Source organism: Oryctolagus cuniculus, chromosome 7, assembly GCF_964237555.1.
Source record: "Oryctolagus cuniculus chromosome 7, mOryCun1.1, whole genome shotgun sequence".
NCBI classification, from domain to species: domain Eukaryota; kingdom Metazoa; phylum Chordata; class Mammalia; order Lagomorpha; family Leporidae; genus Oryctolagus; species Oryctolagus cuniculus.
Genome location: NC_091438.1, coordinates 4,471,084 through 4,494,604, shown reverse-complemented (window position 1 = coordinate 4,494,604; position 23,521 = coordinate 4,471,084). Strand labels below are relative to the sequence as shown.

The window sequence follows — 23,521 nt, the reverse complement described above, 5'->3', positions numbered from 1 at the left end:
GCACCTGGCTCCTGGCTTCAGATCAGTGCGGTGTGCCGGCCGCAGCTGCCATTGAGGGGTGAACCAACGGCAAAGGAAGACCTTTCTCTCTGTCTCTCTCTCTCACTGTCCACTCTGCCTGTCAAAAAAAAATTTAAAAACAAAGAGACTATGAGTCATAAGGGAGAGTGCTTAACAAACATACCCAAGGGAGAGCTAACCACCTCTTAGAGAGGCAGAGGTGACATTTGAATAACATTAAAAAAAATAAATCTTAAAAAATTTCTTTTTGTAAGCTGATGTCCATCAGATGAAGACTGGATAAAGAAATTATGGTTTACATATACACTACAGAATACTACACAGTAGTAAAAGAAATCCTATCATTTGTACCAAATGGATATAACTGGAAATCATTATACTTAGTGAAATAGGCCAGTCACAAAAAGACAAATACCATATGGTCTCTCTGATCTGTGGTAACTAAGAGAGTACTTAAAATGTAATCTAGAGGAGTGAAACTGACTTTTCGAGATGCAATGATTTTGAACACCCCTTGCCTTGATGGTCAAGGAACAATGTTTTTCTTATTTGTTTGCTTTTGTTCTTTTCTTCATTTTCTTCTTCATACTAATTGGTGAACGCTCTGCTTAGTATAGGGTTATACTTATGAGTATAAAAATTAACTGAAAATTGATCTCTGTAAAAAATAAGGACAGGAAAGAGGGAGGAAAAAGAAAGGTAGGAGTATGGGTGGGAAGGAAGTAGGAGAAGAAGTATCATCATGTTCCAAATGGGTATATATTAAATGCATGAAGCTGTATTCCTTAAACAAAATTTTAAAAACATAAAAATTCTTCTTGTTAACTAACATATTCCATATTTGTGCTAAATGAAAAATCATATTGCTGGAATATTTGAAATTGAAACACTTGGCTAGATTGGAAGGGGAGTTAAGGTGTGTTTATTTGTTTGAAATTCAGAAGCAGGAACATTAATCTTATTTTGTCAAAATTGTATTTGATCATTTTTAGAAAACCAACTGAAATGGTTGGGACTTATAGATTCCTGTGTGAATAAACAGACTTGCATGAGATGTGATTTTAGTGAAAGCTAGGAAAAATAATGAACTGAAGTTAAATGTGATTTTAAATAATTGTATAAACAACTGATGAAAGATTCTTAAATATTCCCTAGATGAACTTGGGAAGATAAACCTCTTTGGCATTTAAAAGTCAAATAAATGACTCAAGACATACATATGTATATACCATTTTCACTTATCTGTCAAAATGGAGACTGTAGTACATCCATATAGTTTGGGAAAATCCATTGGTCAGAGAAGTGAGTACCAGAGTCTTAGTGAACTTAAAAGTAAAGAGGAACTCCCCAACACCCTTTCTGGTATTCTACTCCATGAGCTTATTCACATACTCTACTCTCCAATCCAATCCAGCTCCTCCTCAACCACCCTAACCAATATCACCCACCCCACTTGTGCTCTGTCATACTGCCCTGCTTTCTTTCTTTCTTTTCTTTTCTTTTTTTTTTTTTTTTTTTTTTTTTTTTTTTTTTTTGACAGGCAGAGTGGACAGTGAGAGAGAGAGACAGAGAGAAAGGTCTTCCTTTGCCGTTGGTTCACCCTCCAATGGCCGCCGCGGCAGGCGCACTGCGGCCGGCACATCGCGCTGATCTGAAGCCAAGAGCCAGGTGCTTCTCCTGGTCTCCCATGGGGTGCAGGGCCCAAGCACTTGGGCCATCCTCCACTGCACTCCCGGGCCACAGCAGAGAGCTGGACTGGAAGAGGGGCAACCGGGACAGAATAGGCGCCCCTACCGGGACTAGAACCCGGTGTGCTGGTGCCTCAGGCAGAGGATTAGCCTAGTGAGCTGCGGCGCCAGCCTTCTTTTCTTCATAATACTGATCACTCACTAAAATTACCTAATTGACTTATTCACCACCTGCCCTTGCTTCTGTCAGTGTAAACTCATGAGGGCTTTGCAAGATCTCCAGAGTCTAAAACAGTTCTTGTCACATAGTAGGCGTTCTACAAACATTTATGGAATGAAGAACTATTGCCCACAAACATCTGAACTTCATTGCCTCTGTATCATGCATTTAAAGTTTCCTCCACCCAGATAGGCTACAGTCATCCCTCTGTAGTCACAGGGATGGGATCCAAAACACTGCTTCAGACCCCTAACCCCCCAGATATTAAAATCTGTAGTCTTTTATATAAAATGGTATTGTGGTATTTATATAAAACCTAAGAACATCCTCCTACATACCATAAATCATCTCTAGACTATCTATAATATCTAATACAATGTAAATGCTAAGTAAATAGTATTTTACAGAGTCAGGACATACAGATTCCATATAAATGCATTTTAAAATATTTTCAATGATTGTAGGTGGAATCCATCAATGTAAAACTCTTGGGTACAGAAAGCTGACTGTACTCTAGTCCCAAAATACTTCTCATGGCCCAAATAAAATTTCATAGCACTTGGGCCTGTGTCAAAGGTGCCAGTCTGAAGTCTCAGCTCCCCTCCCAGAGTAGATTATTAAGGGTGGTTTGCTTTTTCATACATATGCACAGACACTAGCACAGTATTACTCAGTAAGCATTTATCATATTAATGAATGAGAGTAATGTGCCACCAGATTTTAAATGTGACTTTACCTTAGCCAGAAATTTAACAAGAAAAATGGGCCTTAGGTTAATACCATGGAATGGCAGGAGAAATGTTTGTTGTCAAAAAGAAATTAAAGTCTGTTTTGATTAAAAAAAAAAAAGTTTTGATCCACATGTAATTTTTCATCATATGCATTCTTCATGAAATTTTTGAAAAACTTCCTCCCCCATCTATAAATTATGTATGTCCTATCACACAGAAACACCTAAATTTGCAAAATTCTGATGTATATTCAAGTCATTAGTTATCGTGAGCTTATTAGGTAATACAACTGGATATTATTTCATCATATTAAGCTTAGTTGTCCTCTGCTGGTTCCTGGGACATATCCAAAACTTCCTACTGCATTCCAATGGAAGTTCGGAAAACAGAGGGGGAAAAAATAACAAGAACCAGAATCTTCCCAATCTTCAATAAATTTGCAAGGGCCTCCTGCCCATGGGCTTATGTCAGGCTGACCTCTACTCTGCGCCAGTCAGAGTCAGGCTTTGAACACTCAGGCGTGATTTATGGAAGCAGAGAAGTGTTTCTGCTCATCCCCGGCATGAAGGATCTTAGTGCCAGGTCAGTCATTCCAGTCATACTCTTCTTTTGTACTACCATCAAATCCCTTTTCTGAGCTCCCATACCACACACGCAGTCTTTAACAGCTGATCCAGTAACGAGATACGTTCTCTCCACCACGAGAATTCTCGTGACTTATAAGGATGGCGGGTTTCGGTAAAAAGCACCAGCACTGAATCTCAAGCCTTTTCTCTGTGACACTTCTGATTTCATAACATAAAAATACACCCTTTTCATTTCAAGGTGCTCTCTGTAGTCTCTGACTAGGTCTAGGGGCAAATGAAATCTGTGGATGATGCCAGGGTTTGTACTTTTATTTTGGATTTTTGAGAAGTATGAATTGTTGAGTTACAGATTGGCCAATAATTTCCAACACTCATTTTGTGTTATGTAAGTCAGCTGTCACCCATTACCCAAAGGGTGTCATAAAATTCTTAAGACTAAATTAAGTCAGATTTCTCTTCAAATTTATGAAATAAATATGAGACAGTACCATTCCTTGAAACAAAACATAGTAAAAGTTGCAGTACCTCTGAACAAATGAAACTACTACTCCCTAAGACAGACCTAGTCCATTCATGACTATTTCTCAGTTTCTTGCCATAGGTTTCAATGTTTCATGATACTAATAATTGAAATCATATTTGCTACATTCATATTCTTTGTATTTTAAAACATTTAGCCTTCTTAAGCCTTGGGTATTAGAAACCTGACATGTGGGAAGGCTACACAGTGAACCATTAGGAATTGCATTTATAACATTAATGATAATTGAATTATTAATTTACTATTAATAATTTATTGAGCAATTAGTTCCAGTGTTTAGGTAGGCTTGATGATAGAAGACAGTGCGAGAGTTACTCTGTGGTCAAGGTGAAGGGATGCATTTTCATTGACACAAATCTGTTCCACCTATGCTACTGAGAGGCAGGCAGGAGTATGGCTCATTCACAAAACTACCTTAAATAGGCTTTCAAACACCCTCACAAATCAGCAAGTGGAGAAGACAAGGAAAGTTTCATTGAGAGCCTCAGTCCTAACTGAAAATTCACAGAGCTGAAAGGTATTTTTCTTGGTAGCAGTGGACTCAACACAAATAATATTCAGTATTGAATAATATTCGGAATGCATTACTTACTATTTATTTAGGATTTATTATGTGCCAGGAATTTTTCAAAATCCTTTACCCTTTAGTCATTTAAACCAGAGAACAAGCAGACTTAGGTAACAGGCACATGAATGAGGAAAATGATGATAATCCAAGAGATTGAGTTACTGCAAACAGTAACCTGAAAATGCTGGTAGACCAATCACGATCCACACTGACTGATGCTGCCAAGACGAATTCAATTCCTGTGTCATCAATACGAGAAGACATCCCATACTTACCAAAATCAGAAGCATTAAAATCATCTGGGAAAAACTGTACAACAGTGTGGACAATTACATTCCTATTAAACATGGTAAATATAAAACATACGGATATTCCTCACTTGTATTTAAGGAGTGGTTACACATACCCTTCTTGGGGGCTGGATGTGGCATCTGCAAACAGGTAGGCAAAAGAAGAAATGAATCAAGCTCCAGGCTCCTGGCTTCCAATCAGCCCAGCTCCAGCCGTTGTGGCCATCTGGTGAGTGAACCAGCAGATGGAAGGTATCTTTCCACCTCTGCCTCTAATTCTCTGTAGCTCTGACTTTCAAATAAATAAGTCTTTAAAAAGAAGAAGAAGAAATGAATCAATAAGATATCATTGAAAAAGATATCATTGATATGATATCACAGCAATTATGAAAGCTCTGGGGTGTTTTAAAGAAATATTGCTCTTTTGCAGGCGCCACAGCTCACTAGGCTAATCCTCCGCCTGTGGTGCCCGCTCCCCGGGTTCTAGTCCTGGTTGGGGTGCTGGATTCTGTCCTGGTTGCCCCTTTTCCAGTCTAGCTCTCTGCTGTGGCCCAGGAGTGCAGTGGAGGATGGCCCAAGTGCTTGGGCCCTGCACCCACATGGGAGACCAGGAGGAAGCACCTGGCTCCTGGCTTCAGATCAGCGCGGCATGCCAGCCGTAGCAGGCACTTGGGGAGTGAACCAACAGAAGGAAGTCTTTTCTCTCTGTCTCTCTCACTGTCTAACTCTGTCTGTCAAAAAAAAAAAAAAAGAAATATTGCTTTTTCAAACTCAGTCATTTCTTAAGAATAACACCTAGGTTTATGGCCAGCAAAATCGTTTTAGACAATGTGAGGAGCTATAAGCAGTAAACAGCTGATTAGTGCTCAATAACTAGTTAATTATTTTTCTTTTTTTAATTTGAGTTCTCATTTCGAATTTATTCATCTTCCAAATGTCTCCACCCTGCATTAGTGTGGTAATTACAGCACTCCCTCCAAGGTAGGCATGCCAAGCTGAGGCACCTAGATCGGTGAATCCTGATAGACCTGGTAGAAACAGCCACAATGGCAGGGATGACTTCAAGGTGCCTGTTCTAGGGCATCATAATTTGAAAACCAATGCTTTGAGCCCATGAGAGCCTCAGAATCATGTGTGTGTGGAAATAAATAAAATTCAACTATTTCAGCAACGGAAAATATCGCAGGTCTTACTAAACTTCTCACTGGGAACAGTAATACTCAAATGCCTATGTTAGCAATCAAGATAAAAAACATAAGGAACTGCTTATTTTACAAGATGCAGATTTAATATTTCAGTTAAGGAGATAATCACATGCAGTGTGTCACTTCTAACTTATTCAATTACTTAGACAATTCTATAGCCTTAACTAAGTATATTGTTCTGCACATTGGAAATACAGGTGTTTCATTAATATTGATTTATTTTTATAAATTTAAAAACTGAACTAAAGCTGCAATGGTAAATTATACAAATATATGTAATCATCTAGAAGCAGTATAAAGACTCTTGAATTGGAGACGTGCAGAATCTTAATCACATCTTCAGATAACACCTTTGTTAACAGTACACAGTAGCTAACAAAATAACAAAAATAACCTTTCTTATTTTTAATAAGTTCATAGGCTTAGTCTTACAACACAGCATTTTGGCATGTACTATCTTGCTCACACCAATAATCATAAAACTAATAAAATTACAAAAACAACCAATATTTTATTACTAAGATCCACTAAGACAACATGTCATCATTCTAACCTACATTTATTTATAAAAAGTATGAGAAAGCAACAATAATAATGTCGAATTGTATGATATTACAATTAGGACAGCAGATTTTTAGCATCCAGATTAAACTGCCTATACTAAAAAAAAGAAAGTGATGATACAAAATCTTCCTGAGGAAGAATATATTCATTACTTCTTTCTTCCTTCTTTCTTTCAGACAGATAACCATTACTGAGTATCTATAAAACAGAGTGACATATGCAATACTTTCAACTTTTGATAAGTTAATATACCAAGCACAGTTATTTATTCATAAATCTATTATGAATACATTAAAATTATTGTTCTGCTTGGATAAACATAAAACATACATGGAGTGAAACTCCTGAGAAAATACCGTACGGCTTCCTCAAAACGCTGTCACTGGGATGCATCTTTATGTGTGGACAATATGCATTAAAAAAGTGTGGGTGATGGACTGTGTTAGCAACTTACTACAAAATGGTACAAAAGGAAAAAACTACTGCACTATATTGGTGCCTTTCCTCTAAGTGTAAGATTCCCTTTTCAGGACAGATTTTTTGAAGACTGAAGAACAGGCTGAAAATTGCACCCTTGGAGACTTTTGGACACCTCTGCTGAAGAATTAAGCCTACGGCTCTAAGGTCATGTTGCTTCTCCTTCCATGGGATAAACACTCTATCACTGTAGAGCCTTTGTATTTGCTGTCCCCTCGGCAGAAATGTGTGTTCATGTTTTTCTCACCATACTTATGTCCCTGCTTAAATGTCAAGTCCTCCAGCAGTGCACCCTTCCATCACTCTCATCCCTTTCCCTGCTGCAACAGACAATCAGGCAATGTGCTTTGGACCATTGTGTTTGAAATAATGAAAAGAAATCCATGTGTAATAGAGTCAGCATTAAAATGGCTCCATGACACGGACACTGAAACAAATCGTAGCATTACTCATCCTTATACCTGAATAAAGAGTCTATTTCTAGTCATAATAACATTTACTGCCTTGGAAACCATTTCCACCTTAATATTAAAGGCTATTTCTTTTATTAAAAATCTCTTGGAGATCCAATGACATTTGCTGATTGAATTTGAAAGTAAAGGACAGGAAGATGTTCCCTCTCACATTCTGTATTGTGGGTTTTAGAGTTAGACGTGGCTTCGAATCTCAGGTGCACAAGTAATTAACTGCGATTATATCCCTGAAACTGCTCTCATTAAAAGCACCAAACAAAAATTCTTCTGCTAAAAACATGTTATTTATTTGAGAGTACGAGAGAGACGGAGACAGAAAGACATAAAGCTCCCAAGGGTTCACTCCCCAGATGATGGGAGCTGGGTCAGACCAAAGCCAAAAGCCAGGACCTCAATCCAAGTCTTCCTTATGGGTACAAGTACTTGTGGGACACAGTACTAGAGTAATCAACTGCCTCTCTGGGGCTACAATAGCAGGAAGCTAGAATTGGGACTTAAACCCAGGTACTCTGATATGCCACGAGGGCCATACGGCTACCCCCTCAAATCTACTCTTCATTCAGACAGAAACATCCAAGTTCTTGTGCTATCAGGCCACTCTAAGTCATTTGATGCTGAAGATAACTTTTCCCCCAGTAATTCTGATTTCTTTTTCCACTTTTGGCTGCACCTTGTCAATCATCTTTGTAGACCCTTCCTTTCTTTGTCTTTCAGATGCCAATGTTCCTTCGTCAAAGGCACCACTTATTCTTTCTTGCTGCAGTTCCCTTGTCCAATGCTCAGACGTCCAAACTATTAATTTATCCTATAGCTGTCTCTTATAAGACACATAATATGTATATATATATGTACATATACATATTTATATATATGTAAGTGGACAAAGGATTTGGAGAGCTATTTATTCAAAGGAGACATACAAATGGCCTATAACTACACAAAAGATCCTCAACAACATTAGTTACTAGAGAAATGTAAATTAAAATCACCATGAGATACCACTCCATATCTACCAAGATGGCTGTTACCAAAAAGATAGATAATACCAAGTGTTGGTAAGGTTATGGAGAAGTTGGAAGCTTCACATCTTGATATACGAATGTTAAATGGTACAGCTTCTTTGGAAAACCATTTGGTACATCCACAAAATATTCCTTTATAATCCACAACTCAATTCCTAAATATATACACAATAAGAATGAAAAAAGTCTAGATAAAATATTGTATGTGAACATTTACAACAGCAGTAATCATAATAGCTAAAAAATACTAAACTCTAAATGTCCAAAATATGGTAAACCCAAACAACAGAATGTTATTCAGCCGTTAAACAGAGCAAGTTACTAATATGTGCTAAAACATGTATGAGCTTCATTATGCTAAATGAAATAAAACAGACACAAAAGGTGTAAATAAAAGGTGTATTATTCTCTTCATATGAAAAATACAGAATATTCAGATCAATGGAAACAGGAAGTAAACTAGTGGTTGCCTAGGTCTCAGGGCATTGGGAGGGGAGTGGTTAGGAGGCAGGAAATGGCTGTTGATGGATAAGGTATTTCTTTTTGGGGAAGAAAAGAATTCTGAAATTAGATAGTGATGATGATTGCACACCCTGTGAATATATCTAAAAGCACATTGAGTTGTACAGTTTAAGTGATTGAATTGGTTTAGAAATTATACAATTGGGCAGTTGCTGCAGCGCAGTGGGTTAAAGCCCCAATCTGCAGTGCCAGCATTCCATATGGGTGCCAGTTTGAGTCTCGGCTGTTCCACTTCCAATGCAGCTCTCTGCTATGGCCTGAGAAAGCAGTAAAAGATGGCCCAAGTGTTTGGGCTCCTGCACCCACATGGGAAACATGGCAGAAGCTCCAGGATCGGGGCTTCAGATCAGCCCAGCTCTGGCTGTTGTGGCCATTTGGGGAGTTAACCAGCAGATGGAAGACCTCTCTTGCTGTGCCTCTGCCTCTCTGTAACTCTGCCTTTCAAATAAATAAATAAATCTTTTAAAAAAAGAAATTATACAATCAATATCAATTTCCTTTAAAAAAGAAATTCTACCAAAATCGTGTTAACCAATACTGGTTAGAAACACACTTGGCTGCAAGCATCAGAGAGCTAATGTCAACTTAAGCCAAAGGGGGGGGGGGGGAGGGCTACTTTCCTCATGTAACAAGTTCACACTACATAGCTGATCACCATTAGTCCTGCTGCTCCACAACAGCTTCTCAGGTTTAAGCCACAGATCCTTGTGTTTAGCACTGGATGATTGCAGAATGGATGCTGCTGCTCTAAGTATCAAGATCAAAACCATGACAATGGGCAGGGCAGGAGGAGAGGGGAGGCAATACCAGTCACGCTGGTCTCCTGTTGTTATGAATATAAAAGCTTTCTGGGGCCTGGGGGGTTGGGGTTAGGGTTAGGGTTAGGGTTAGGTCACTCTGTTAATCCTTCACCTGCAGTGCCAGCATCCCTTATGGGCACCGGTTCTAGTCCCAGTTGCTCCTCTTCCAGTCCAGCTCTCTGCTGTGGCCCGGGAGGGCAGTGGAGGATGGCCCAGGTGCTTGGGCCCTGCACCCCATGGGAGACCAGGAGGAGGCATCTGGCTCCTGGCTTCAGATCAGCGTAGTTCCAACCATGGCGGCCATTTGAGGGGTGAATCAACGGAAGGAAGACCTTTCTCTCTGTCTCTCTCTCTCACTGTCTGTAACTCTACCTGTCAAATAAATGAAAAAAAGAGAGAAAGCAAAAGCTTTCCAATATGCAACCAGAGGACGCCCACTTATATCTCATTGGCCAGAATCATTCAGTAGCAAGGGTGCATTTGTTTTTTTTTTTTAACTTTTATTTAATGAATATAAATTTTCAAAGTACAGCTTATGGATTACAATGGCATCCCCCCCCATAACTTCCCTCCCACCCTCAACCCTCCTCTCTCCTGCTCCTTCTCCCCTTCCATTCACATCAAGATTCATTTTCAATTCTCTTTACATACAGAAGATCAATTTAGCATATATTAAGTAAAGCTTTCAACAGTTTGCGCCCACACAGAAACACAAAGTGTAAAATACTGTTTGAGTACTAGTTATAGCATTGAATCACAATGTACAGCACATTAAGGACAGAGATCCTACATGAGGAGTAAAGGCACAGTGACTCCTGTTGTTGACTTAACAAAATGACACTCTTGTTTATGGTGTCAGTAATCTCCCTAGGCTCATGAGTTGCCAAGGCTAAGGAGGCCTTTTGAGCTCGCCGACTCTGATCATATTTAGACAAGGTCATAGTCAAAGTGGAAGTTCTCTCCTCCCTTCAGAGAAAGGTACCTCCTTCTTTGATGACCTGTTCTTTCCACTGGAATCTCACTCGTGGAGATCTTTCATTTAAGTCATTTTTTTTTTTTTTTTTTTGCCAGAGTGTCTTGGCTTTCCATGCCTAAAATACTCTCATGGGCTCTTCAGCCAGATCCGAGTGCCTTAAGGGCTGATTCTGAGGCCAGAGTGCTGTTTAGGACATCTGCCATTCTATGAGTCTACTGTGTATCCCGCTTCCCATGTTGGATCGTTCTCTCAACAAGGGTGCATTTAAAAAGTGCTTTTCATGCTACCATCCTGAAGTAGGACTCCTGTAGGCAATGTAGAAGGAGGAAAAGGATGCCAGGAAGATAAATAATAGAAAATGTCACAACATTTCTCTTCATGTACATATGCACCTTGAAAACTCTACTAACACATATTGGCAATCTTCTTTTTAAAACACACAAAACTGATATCAGTAGTTGGCCCTTGAAAGAAGCCAATCACCTCCCTTGTCCTTTTATCAACCCTCCCCTGTCCACAGGGATAGCTTTCTCATCATCAAGACTACCTTCTGGAAGTTTCACTTTCTAGTATCTGGAAATCTCCAGACAGTTTGTGCATTGAATAAAGAAAAAACACAAATAAAGTGGAAAGTCCCCACCACACATAAAGTGTTCTCCAATTTTATGAAGAGGAATATAACCTGATTTCTATTGCCATAATCCATTTGCCTCATAGTCCTAACCCTGCCCCCCCAACACACACCTTCCACATTTGAATGTGTGCACACACACACACGTGAACACATGCAGTCACTTTCCCTATTCTGGGCACAGTCCCCTTCAGTCTCTTAGGACTTTTCTCTTCACCTCATCCTTTTCAGATTTATTCAGAGGTGCACCCCAATATTTTAGCCATGTTAAAATATTCTAACTATTTTTTAAGTAAAATGCTGTGTGACAGTGGGTCACTTCTAGTTACACAGGTAGCAAACTCCCCAGAGAGCACTGTGCTTCAGCTCTCCTTGTGGACCTGATGGCTTCCGCCATCCTGCTTGGGAAGTGAGGTTGCACTGAGGAGCTATCATGTGCCAGACACTATGGTAAATTTTTTTAAATTTATTTTATTCATTTGAAAAGCAGAGTGATGGAGAGAGATGGGAAGACAGAGAGAAAAAGAGATCTTCCATCCACTGGTTTGCTTCCTAAATGGTCACAAAAGCCATGGCTGGGCTGGTTGGAGCTAGGAGCCTAGAATTCCATTCCAGCCCCCCACAGAGGGCCATCCTTTTCTGCTTTCTCCTGTGAATTGACGGGGAACTGGATTGGAAGTAAACCAAGGCTCCTATCTCAGGTGTTGGTATCACAGGTGACTGCTTAGCTGGATGCACCATGATGCCAGCCCCAAGTAGTAAATTCTTTTCTTTGTATGTGTGTGTGTGTGTGTGTGTTTATGACTGCTATTCTTTTTTAGAAAACTTTTATTTAATAAATATAAATTTTGGTGAAAGTACAACTTTTGGATTATAGCAGTTTTCCCCCCATAACCTCCCTCCCACCTGCAAACCACCCCATTTCCTACTCCCTCTCCTATCTCATTCTTCATTAAGATTCATTTTTAATTATCTTTATGTACAGAAGATCATCAACTTAGAATATACTAAGTAAAGATTTCAACAGATTGCAAATGTGGTAAATTCTTAAGTCACATTGTCACTTTTGCTCACATGACCCTCAGAGGTTAGTGTCCTAGATCCAGAGCAGCAAAGTAACTTTCCTATGCTCACACAATTAGTTTCCTGCAGGCCTGGGAACTGAAACCACATCTTTCTAATTTTAAAACCTACATACACTGTGTGTGAGAGGAAACAACTCATCTCCTTGTACTTGACTTTCCAATCCAATCAGCAAATGTCATCAGACCTCCAAGAGACTTTAAATAAAGGTAATGTTCTTTAATATCAGATAAAAATAGTTACTAAACCAGTAAATGTCATTATGTCTGGAAATAGACTCTTTATTGATGTATAAGGATGAGTAATGCTACAATTTGTTTCAGTATCCGTGTCAGGGAGCCATCTTAATGCTGACTCTGTTACCCATGAATTTCCCGCTGTTATTTCCAACACAAGAGTCAAAACACAGATTCGCATACAATTTATGTTTCAGAAACCAAATACCAAATGTATTTACAAGATAGTTTAAAATAAAAATTACCATTTAGATCATTCAAATAATTATATAACATCCTGATTGATTTATTTTTAAAACCTACTCTATTTCTAAATATAAATTCACTGAATTTTCATAAGCCGTTCAATTATAAAGGAATTTCAAGCAGAAGTCCTTGAAGGGTAATTAAATAGAATGTCTCAGTGGATTTTATAAAATCATTCGAAGACTAGAGATTTAGTTTGGTATATTTCATAAACTCATAATGTATGATGCTGATTCTTTTATTCCTCAAGATTGACAAGTGTACAATTGTTGTATTCTTAGAGTGCAGCTTACTCTTGATATCTCTTGTTCTATCACATTTCATCACTTTGTAGGAAACAAACTCTAATAGGAGTGAAATAATGCCCAGACTTTCCAATAACCTTCCCCAGAAAAGTTATTTCTAATTGGTGAATCTGGAACTGAAGATTTTCTTTTACATGGGAACATGGTTTATAACATGAGTTGCCAGGTCAGCCCACAAAACTAATGAGAGAGAATCTTCCATCAAACAGGCTGCAAAAGCTGGGGCTGGGCCAGACTGTGAAGCCAGGATCCTGGAACTCTATCAGGTCTCCCATGCGGGTGGCTGCGACCACAGTATTTGAACCACCATCTAATGCCTCTCAGGGTACACACCAGCATGGAGCTGGATCTGAAGAGGAGTGAGAAATCAAACCCAGGCATTCCAATATGGAATTCAGCTGTCCAAAGCAGCATCTTAACTGCTGTACCAAATGCCCATCCCAGTAAATATTTCTTGAACATAATCTATACCCTTCCACCTTTCTTCACCTCATACCTAATGAGCAAATAGAGAATCCTGTCACACAAAAACCACAGCTCAGAATCCTCCATACTGAGTCCAAGAATGCAGATTGTTGAACAGTGTATTAGTCAAATCTCTTCATGACAAACGCCAGAAACCAAATACAAATTAATTTAAAGTATAAATTTAGAAAGAATATATTAGCTTGTACACCAGAAAGGCCCAGACAGAGAACCATTTTCAGACCTCAATTGACTTGAGGGCACAAATGACAGGTTTAGGCTTCTCTCCACTCCATGGGTTGATTCTGCTGCCTTCCAAAGACTGGTCTTCTCTTCTAACCACAGTCTTCCTCCCTGTGACTGGGAAAAACGGCCACTGACAATCCAAACTCACAAGACCACAGCACCATGAGACTGAAGAGAGGAGATAGTCTTCTCCCACCTGTCTCAGCAGAGAAGTCCTAAGTTGGCCAACATACTAGTTTGGCCAACATACTAGCACCTCTAGGGAAGTTGGGGTGTAAATACAGTGACTGACAATTCTTATAGAACACCATAGGAATAGAAAAACATGGCTCCCAAGAGTGATAGATTTGGGTAACACTGTGCTAAATGCCAACTCCTCTTTACTTATTTTCATGCTTGTCAATCTTGACTCTGTCAAATCATCCATCTCATCCCCAAAATTATGGACTACAGAAGTTATTCTACTAAGATAATTTTAGATGAGATGGAATTATTTTGGAAGTACATGCAACTGTGCATATTTATCTAACTGCAGTGGGAAAAAAAATGCCTCCAAGAATAGACTGATGTCAATGCAGCACTATAATTTTCCTGAAACTGCATGGTTTTTACTAAACACATCATTACCTTTTACAACCAGAGACAACCAATGACTGTTTTAACACTCTTTTAAACTCCCCATCTCCACTTCTCATGTTTCAATGTTCCACCCTTCTTGAAAAGTAAACTTCATTAGCAAAAACGGTCTTATATTGCAAAATGTTGTCTGAATTTCATAGAAAATACATTGATTGGTGTGTGCTGTCTGCTTTGAATATAAGGTTTGTGCTATGGGGGCTGGCATTGTGGTTTAACAGGTGAAGCTGCTGCCTGTGGTGTAGGCATCCTACATGGGCACCAGTTTGTGTTCCAGCTGCTCCATTTGCGATCCAACTCCCTGCTGGTGGCTTGGGGAAAAAACAGAGAAGATGGCCCAAGTGCTTGGGCCCTTGCAACTCACACGGGAGTCCCGGAGGAAGCTCCTGGCTCCTGGTTCCTGGCCTGGCTCTGCCCTGCCTTTTGTGCCCACTTGGGGAATGAACCAGAGGACAGAAGATCCCTCTCTTTCTTTCTCTCTCTCATTCTGTATTTCCCTCTCTCTGTAACTCTTTCAAGTAAATAAATAAATCTTAATAAAAAGATCTATGCTACAGCATAAAAATTTAGTATGTTACTGAATCCAAAGTAATTTTCAACCATAATAATTCTTTAGTGATCAAGAAACTGTTTAAAGTATTTTGCATTCTTTGGGATCTGGCTGAAAAGCCCATGAGAGTATTTCAGGCATGGAAAGCCAAGACACTCTGGCAAAAAAAAAAAAAAAAAAAAAAATTACTTAAATGAAAGATCTCCACGAGTGAGATTCCAGTGGAAAGAACAGGTCATCAAAGAAGGAGGTACCTTTCTCTGAAGGGAGGAGAGAACTTCCACTTTGACTATGACCTTGTCTAAATATGATCAGAGTCGGCGAGCTCAAAAGGCCTCCTTAGCCTTGGCAACTCATGAGCCTAGGGAGATTACTGACACCATAAACAAGAGTGTCATTTTGTTAAGTCAACAACAGGAGTCACTGTGCCTTTACTCCTCATGTAGGATCTCTGTCCTTAATGTGCTGTACATTGTGATTTAATGCTATAACTAGTACTCAAACAGTATTTTACACTTTGTGTTTCTGTGTGGGCGCAAACTGTTGAAAGCTTTACTTAATATATGCTAAATTGATCTTCTGTATGTAAAGAGAATTGAAAATGAATCTTGATGTGAATGGAAGGGGAGAAGGTGCAGAAGAGAGGAGGGTTGAGGGTGGGAGGGAAGTAGTGGTGGGAGGGATGCCATTATAATCCATAAGCTGTACTTTGGAAATTTATATTCATTAAATAAAAGTTTTTAAAAAATAAAATAAATAAAATAAAAATGGGAAAGAATGTCAGAAAAAAAAGTATTTTGCATTCTAATATGACAGCCTGTTATGTGCATGAACAATTGCCCAACAATCTCAATCAATCTCTCTATCTCTCTCTCTCACACACACACACACATACACGTAAACACCATATTTTCTATAAAGTTTGGATATTTAAAACCAGGAGGTCTCCTTCACCAGGGGCATCCTTCTTGGGCATGTGGCCATCATGCTGTGCTGCCAAGTCCTGGCTCCAATGACCTAGCCAGCAAATCCCTTGCACACCCAAGGATTTCACCCCATTGCTAAGACAGATTCCAAGAGCTCTGTACCAATGTCCTGAGCAGAAAATAAAAAGTGGGTAGGGGGGCTTTCCAGGGGCCAGTGCTGTGGCTTAGTGGGCAAAGCTTCTGCCTGTAGTGAAAACATCCCATACGGGCATCAGTTCCTGTCCTGGCTGCTCCTCTTCCAATCCAGCTCTGTGCTATGGCCTGGGAAAGCAGCAGCATACGGCCCAAGTACCTGGGCCCTTGCACCCATGTAGGAGACCCAGAAGATTCTGGCTCCTGGCTTTGGATCAGCTCAGCTCTGGCTGTTGTGGCCATTTAGGGAGTGAACCAGCAGAGGGGAGACCTTTCTCTTTGTCTCTCCCTCTCTCTGTCTGTAACTCTACCTCTCAAATAAATAAATAAAACCTTTTTAAAAAAATGGGGTGGGGGTTTCTTATTTGCTAAGATTCCTTTTGTGATTGTAACATTGTTGTATTTGGTGACTCTCAGCTGTGTCCCAGGAGGGTACTTCCTGTCTGTGGTTTCTCCCTTATTGTTAATACATGTGACCTGAACACAAGATGCAGTTCATCTACTAGAGGAAGAGAGATATCTTCCAAGTCCTGGTAGTCCCATCTCTACCTGGTCATGTTCATTATCATCCTTGTTGAGAAAGGACAGTAAATTTTTTATTACTTTTTTTTTCACAGGCAGAGTAGACAGTGAGAGAGAGAGACAGAGAGAAAGGTCTTCCTTTTCCATTGGTTCACCCCGCAATGGCCACCGCGGCCAGAGTGCTGCGGCCAGCGCACCGCGCTGATCCGAAGCCAGGAGCCCGTGCTTCTCCTGGTCTCCCATGGGGTGCAGGGCCCTAGCACTTCGGCCATCCTCCACTGCACTCCCGGGCCACAGCAGAGAGCTGGCCTGGAAGAGGGGCAACCGGGACAGAATACGGTGCCCCAACCGGGACTAGAACCCGGAGTGCCGGCGCTGCAGGCGGAGGATTAGCCTAGTGAGCCGCAGCGCTGGCCAGGACAGTAAATTTTTTCCAAAATCATTGCCAGAGTACTGGACTGAATACCAGCAGGCCTGTAGGGCTGTGATGATTATCTTGCCTTTCTCTTTTGGCAGCAAATATGTATGTGGTAGCCCCCCTGACTCTGCCCATGGCCCAGCAGCTAACATCCCTCATTTCTCTCTGCAATCTGCAAATAACTCTTCTGTCAATAATAAGTCCTCCCTGCCCCCAAAGACACCCCCAGACAACTCTCAGTGCCTTTACGGGAGTAACTTGAGTCCTGCTTGCATATCAACCCTACACTCCCAGGAGTGGCCACGATTAGACCACTGGCAGTATCTAAAAGTAAGTGGCTCTACTTGGACCATGCCTCACCTAAGCTAAGAAGCGAGGGGAGATAGTACTTTTCAGAATTCAAACCGAAGGCTGCAAGCTCACTCCACCAGACTCCTTCTCAGGCCGAGGAAGAGTGGTTCTAGGGAAGACTAATTAAATACCAACTTTTGGTTTAGAACAGTTTAACGAGGGGGCAGGCAATGTGCTGCTGGAGCTTAAGCCACAGTTTGGGACATCCACATCCCATACGGCAGTGCTGGTTTGAGTCCTGGCTACCCTGCTTCTATTCCAGCTTCATGCTATTGTGCACCCTGGGAGACAGCAAGTGATGGTTCAAGTACTTGAGTCCCTACCAATCATACCAATCATGTTGGAGAACTAGATGATGTGTTGACTGGCCCCTGGCATCCACCTGGTTCAGTTCTGGCTGTTAAGGCCATCTGGAGAGCAAACAAACAGATGGAAGATCTCCCCCCGCCCCGCCTCCCCACCCCTCTCTCTCTCCCCCATGCAAACAAATAAACATTTTTGAAAAAAGACACAGGATAATGAGTAAACCAACCATCAATTTAAAGACAGAGAAAGAGACATTTTCTCAGAAGAGATCAGAATTATGACCTATTCTGACTGAATGTTTGGTTCATTCTTTTTTTTTTTTTTTTTTTAAGACAGAGTTACAGAGAGAGGTAGAGAAAGAGAGAGAGAGGTCTTCGATCTGCTGATTCACTTCCCCAAACAGCCCCAACGACCGGAGCTGAGCCAATCTGAAGCCAGGAGCCAGGAGCTTCTTCTGGGTCTCCCTCATGTGTTCAGGAGCCCAAGAACTTGGGCCATCTTCTACTGCTATCCCAGGCCATAGCAGAGAGCTGGATCAGAAGAGGAGCAGCCAGGACTCGAACCGGCACCCATATGGGATGCCGGCGCCTCAGGCCAGGGCTTTAACTCACTACACTAGAGCACCAGCCCCTGGCTCCTTCTTTCAATATACTTGTTAAAAAGCTTTATGTAAAGAAAAACAAAAAAACAATAACTTAATAACTTAATGATAAAAGGACTTCCCTAGGAAGCCTGCTTTAAAATACGCTGTATTGTTCCAGAAGCTGGATTCAGTCAAATTTCTATTTTTTCCCTCCTTTTTGCATTTTCTTTCTTATATGGTTAAGAGATGACTCTATCAGGATATGACATTTGGTGCACTGTTTAACTCACCACTTGGGACAAAGACATATATGAGCCCCTGAGATATTTTGTGATATATTTATTTGGAGAGTGGCTGTTCTAGAAGAGATCAGCAAGATGGTCCTAAAGTGGCCAGTATTGTTAAGAGGGATTTGCTGTCAGGTTTTTTTTTTTTTTTTTAAATAAAAAAGCACAGAGAGGGGAAACATCCTCAAATACAACTATACTAAATTTATTTTCTTTTTTCTTAATCAGCTATGCCTCTTAAAATTACTTCCATCGGGAGTTCCTTTTCTTTCCAGAAGTCCTCTGCATTGATGGACTTATATGTATTTTAATAACTATTTATCTAATTATTTTGCTTTACACAAACATGAGGAATATGATTTGTTTTGTGTCTTTGTATTAACAAGACATATTTATTTTTAAAAGTTGCACAGTACATTTTCTTTGTGTACATTTATGGTGTCTATTTTTCCTCATAAATGGTGCTGCACCATTTTGCATAAACATTGCTCCACTTTGCAGATGTATATCTGCTGGATAGATTCCTAAATGTGGAATTTCTGTAGGAGACGCTTTGCTGTGGTTAATGTAATGGGTATTGGTAAACTGCCTTCCACAGAGGAATTTGTGCCAATTTGTATTCTCGCTACAAGTGAATGAAAGTGTCACTTTCCCCCATCAATGTTAACATTTTATTGTTATCCTACCTTTTAGTACTTTTCAATAATCTTGTCTGTGGAAAATTACACTGACTCTGTGGTTTTTTAGTTGGTTTCAAAATACATCTATTTAATTATGAGTAAAGAGAACATAACTTCACATATGTGTAATCCATTTGCATTATTTGTCTTTGAAATACTTATTTACATTATTTGATATCCTATTTTACAGCTTATATTTTTCTTATTGACTTTTAATAATTCTTCAATGCTAAAAAAATATGTATTTTCCCTGGAATGTTTTATATATTTTTGCAGTTTTGCAACTGTATTTTGACTTTGTTTAGAATAGTTGTTGCTGCATAGACCATTTCTTGTTTTTTGATATATGACCTATACTCATTGGTCAGTGTTTTTTCCTCTGCCTTTGTGTTTCTGTATCCTGGTTAGAAAATTCTTCCTTATAAAAACATTACTGAGCTTTTCAATTTTCATTTTTTCGTTGAACACTATCGTTTCTTTTTGGAAAAACTACTTTTCATAATTTAGAAGTTGGTGGATATTCAACAATATTTATCCCTAAATGGAAAATCGGTCATCCCAACACCAAGATAATAACAACATATTTGTGTCTGATTTGATGTCACCATTAGCATCTATAGGGTTGCCATATATTTGAGTCTATATTAGACTGTGCTTTCCTCTAGAGGTTGTATAGTTCAGCAGACCTCAACAAGATGTGACAAATGTTGGGCCCCCTTGGACCCTGGACCAGCTTAGCTAACTAACCCTAGGACAGCCCACGTCCTAAGCCAGTTGTCTCCACAAAAAGCCCTGATCGATTTCCCAGCTTGTCATAAAAGCAGCTTCATTTTCTATGAGTAGCACTACATGAAAAGAGTGGACAACAGTGCCGTTCACATCTAGAACAGCATTAAGTGATCTCTGCATCAGACTTTTAGGTTCAAATCCAGGATCTATTCTTACTAGGTTCATGACCCTAAGTGAATTACTAATTTTATGTTCTCTTGTTTTAAGAGGGAATAAAAGCAATTTCTTCCTATTGATATGTGTTTGGTTTTATATTATTACAAATGAACATTGAATTATATCAAATGCCTTTCAATATCTATGAAGATAGCGGTTTTTAACCCTTTAATTTAATAATATACCAGTTAAATTAATTTTCTAATACTGAACCATTTGTTCATTCCTGAAAAGAACTTTGCTAGGTATATATTATTCTTTTAAATTACTAATAGATGCTAATAGCAGGTTGTTAAGGATTTTGCACTGATAATCAAAAGTAATATTTCTTAATGCTTTTCTTTCTCTGTACCACCTTTTTTACTTTTTTTTAACTTTTATTTAATGAATATAAATTTCCAAAGTACCACCTTTTTTACTTTTAGCATTAACTGAACATAAAGTATCATAGAAAATATTTGAAAGTTTTTCTTCCCTATGTATTCTAACAGTTGCAATAACATTAGGATAATTTGTTCTTTGGAAGCTTGAAAAATCCGACCTGTAAAAATCTCCTAGGGTCTGCCTTGGCAGGAAGGGGGAATTAGGAGCCAAAACCAGGGATTGATCCGGGTGTGGTAATATGGGATACGGGTGTCTTAACTGCATCTTCACTGCTGTTCCAATGCTTGCCCTTTCTTTAGGTTTTGCTATCAGTGCTATACTGACCTCTTAAAATGGGCTGGAAAGCATTTCGTCCTTCTTCATTTTCTGAAAGAAGATGTTATTGTGCTATTATTTCTTCTTTAAATGCTTAGCAGAATTCACCAGTGAAATTACTTAGCCCCTTAATTATCTCTGGAGGAAGAGTTTTCAAATGAATTTAATTTCTTAAATGCAAATGAATATGTTCAATTTTTTTCTATCCACATCAGTTTTCTGAATCTGTATTTTTTAAGAAATATGTGTATTTCTCATAATTTGCAAAAATCCTTGGTATCAAATTGTTCAACATCAATCACGTCATTTTAAAAATTGAAAGCAGAGCTATACTATGATGTAAAAATTAAAAGCAGAGCTATACTATGATGTAAAAATTGAAAGCAGAGCTATACTATGACTGCTACTGGGCATAAATACAAAGGAAATTAAATAATTCTGTGGGGGAAACATCTGCACGCATGTATTGCAGCACTGTTAACTATAGCCAAGATATGAAATCAAACCATGCGCTCACCAACAGGTGAAAAATATATATAGGAATACTATTCAGTCACTAAAAGGTTGAAATCCTTAATTTGTAATTTGAACAAATCTAAAATAATTTGTGTTAGGTGAAATAAATTAGGTCAGGGGAAAATATGTGATCTCACTCATATGCAGACTTTAAACAAAGTTCAACTTCTAAGTGTTGAGAGTAGAATAGTGATTACCAGAGTGTGGCACAATGGGGAAGGCAAGGGTCAGTCAGGGAGTACCAAACTACAGTTAGACAGGAGGAACTCGGGGCTGGTGTTCTACTGCACAGTGAGGCTAGTCAATGATGATGTGTTGTATATTTTAGCACAGCTAAAGGAGGATTTTTAATGTTCTTACCACAAAGACATGATAAATTTTGAGGTTATGGATGTGTGAATTATTATAACTGGATAACCACACAGAGAATATGTGTATTTCTTTTTTTTTTTTTTTTTTTTTTTTGACAGGCAGAGTGGATAGTGAGAGAGAGAGACAGAGAGAAAGGTCTTCCTTTTTGCCATTGGTTCACCCTCCAATGGCCGCCACGGCCAACACGCTGCGGCCGGCGTACCACGCTGATCCGAAGCCAGGAGCCAGGTGCTTCTCCTGGTCTCCCATGGGGTGCAGGGCCCAAGCACTTGGGCCATCCTCCACTGCCTTCCTGGGCCACAGCAGAGAGCTGGCCTGGAAGAGGGGCAACCGGAACAGAATCTGGCGCCCTGACCGGGACTAGAAACCAGTGTGCTGGCGCCGCTAGGCAGAGGATTAGCCTGTTGAGCCACGGTGCTGGCCAGAATATGTGTATTAACACATCACATTGTACCCCATAAACAATATGTACAATTGGATCAATCAAAACAATAAAATAAGAAAGCAATATAACTTTTTTATGTCTACGTATCTGTGTAAATACATGATATACTGGTGTAATAATCTTTTTGTCTCTAAGAAATTGGCAAATAAAATGATCAAATTAAATGCATTTAATAGGCTTAAGAGAATAAATAAGTAAATATTATATAAATGAAGTAATCTCTAAGAAAATTAAGAACTGACTCAAATGCTTTTTAAAGTCACAGAGCTTTGAGTAATCTTCAGTAAATAAGAATAGTGTTGTTATGATTACAACTAGAATCCCTAGAATTTCCAACACTTTACCTAACACAGGTGTATGATTTTTCTTACCTAATCTTACTGATAAAAATATATTTTATTGTCAGCATTAGAAAACTTGTTCACTGGGAAAAAATCACTTGGGATTCTGACTAACTATTAATGTTATTTTTTACAAGATTTAGTTTATTTATTTGAAAGGCAGAGTTACAAAGAGCAAGAGGGAGAGAGACAGAGATCTTCCATCTGCTGGTTCACTCCCCAAGTAGCTGCAATAGCCAGAGTTGGGCCAGGCTGAAGCTAGGAGCCAGGAGCTTCATACAGGTCTCCCATACAGGTGCAGTGGCCCAAAGACTTGGGTCATCTTCCACTGTTTTCCCAGACACATAAGCAGAGGGCTGCATTGGAAGCAGAGCAGCGAGGACTTGAACCAGTGCCCATATGAGATGCCAGCATTGCAGGCGGCAACTTAATCTGTTACAGCACAATGCTGGCCCCTAATGTTTTCTTTTTACAAGTAATACACACACAAATAATAACAACAAGTAGGTTAAAGAGATGTAGGACAAAGTGTCCATTAGAAACGTTTTCCTTACTACACCAGAGGATTTTTAACACGCTTGTAAAGAAACAGCGGGTCAGGTGTTTGCTCCAGTGGCTAAGCTCCCATTGGATGCCTACATTCTCCACCAGTGCACCTGGACTTGAGTTCCAGCTCCACTTCTGATTCTAGCTTCCAGCTGACGCACACCCTTAGAAGACTGCAGGTCACGGCTCAGAGAGATTGGTCTCTGCCACCTGCATGGGAGGCTTGGCTTGAGTCCCTGCTCCGGCTTCAGCCCAGTCGTTGTAGGCATTTTTAAAAGAATGGAAAAAACCATGGCTGAGGAAAATCTG

General features: G+C 39.6%; 1 protein-coding gene across 7 annotated transcripts in view; it reads right to left on the bottom strand.

The window, feature by feature from the left end:
- PAPPA2 (pappalysin 2) overlaps positions 1 to 23,521 on the bottom strand; it is a 611,815-nt gene that overhangs the window by 506,896 nt on the left and 81,398 nt on the right. For 5 of the 7 annotated variants that reach the window (XM_070077165.1, XM_051856950.2, XM_070077164.1 and 2 more), the window contains 2 exons: positions 9,822 to 10,081; positions 4,763 to 4,955 (listed from right to left, as the gene is read on the bottom strand). The gene's annotated coding sequence lies outside the window, so the exon portion shown is untranslated. The remainder of the gene's footprint in view (positions 1 to 4,762; positions 4,956 to 9,821; positions 10,082 to 23,521) is intronic. The other 2 variants (XM_051856954.2, XM_051856956.2) reach the window with 1 other exon arrangement.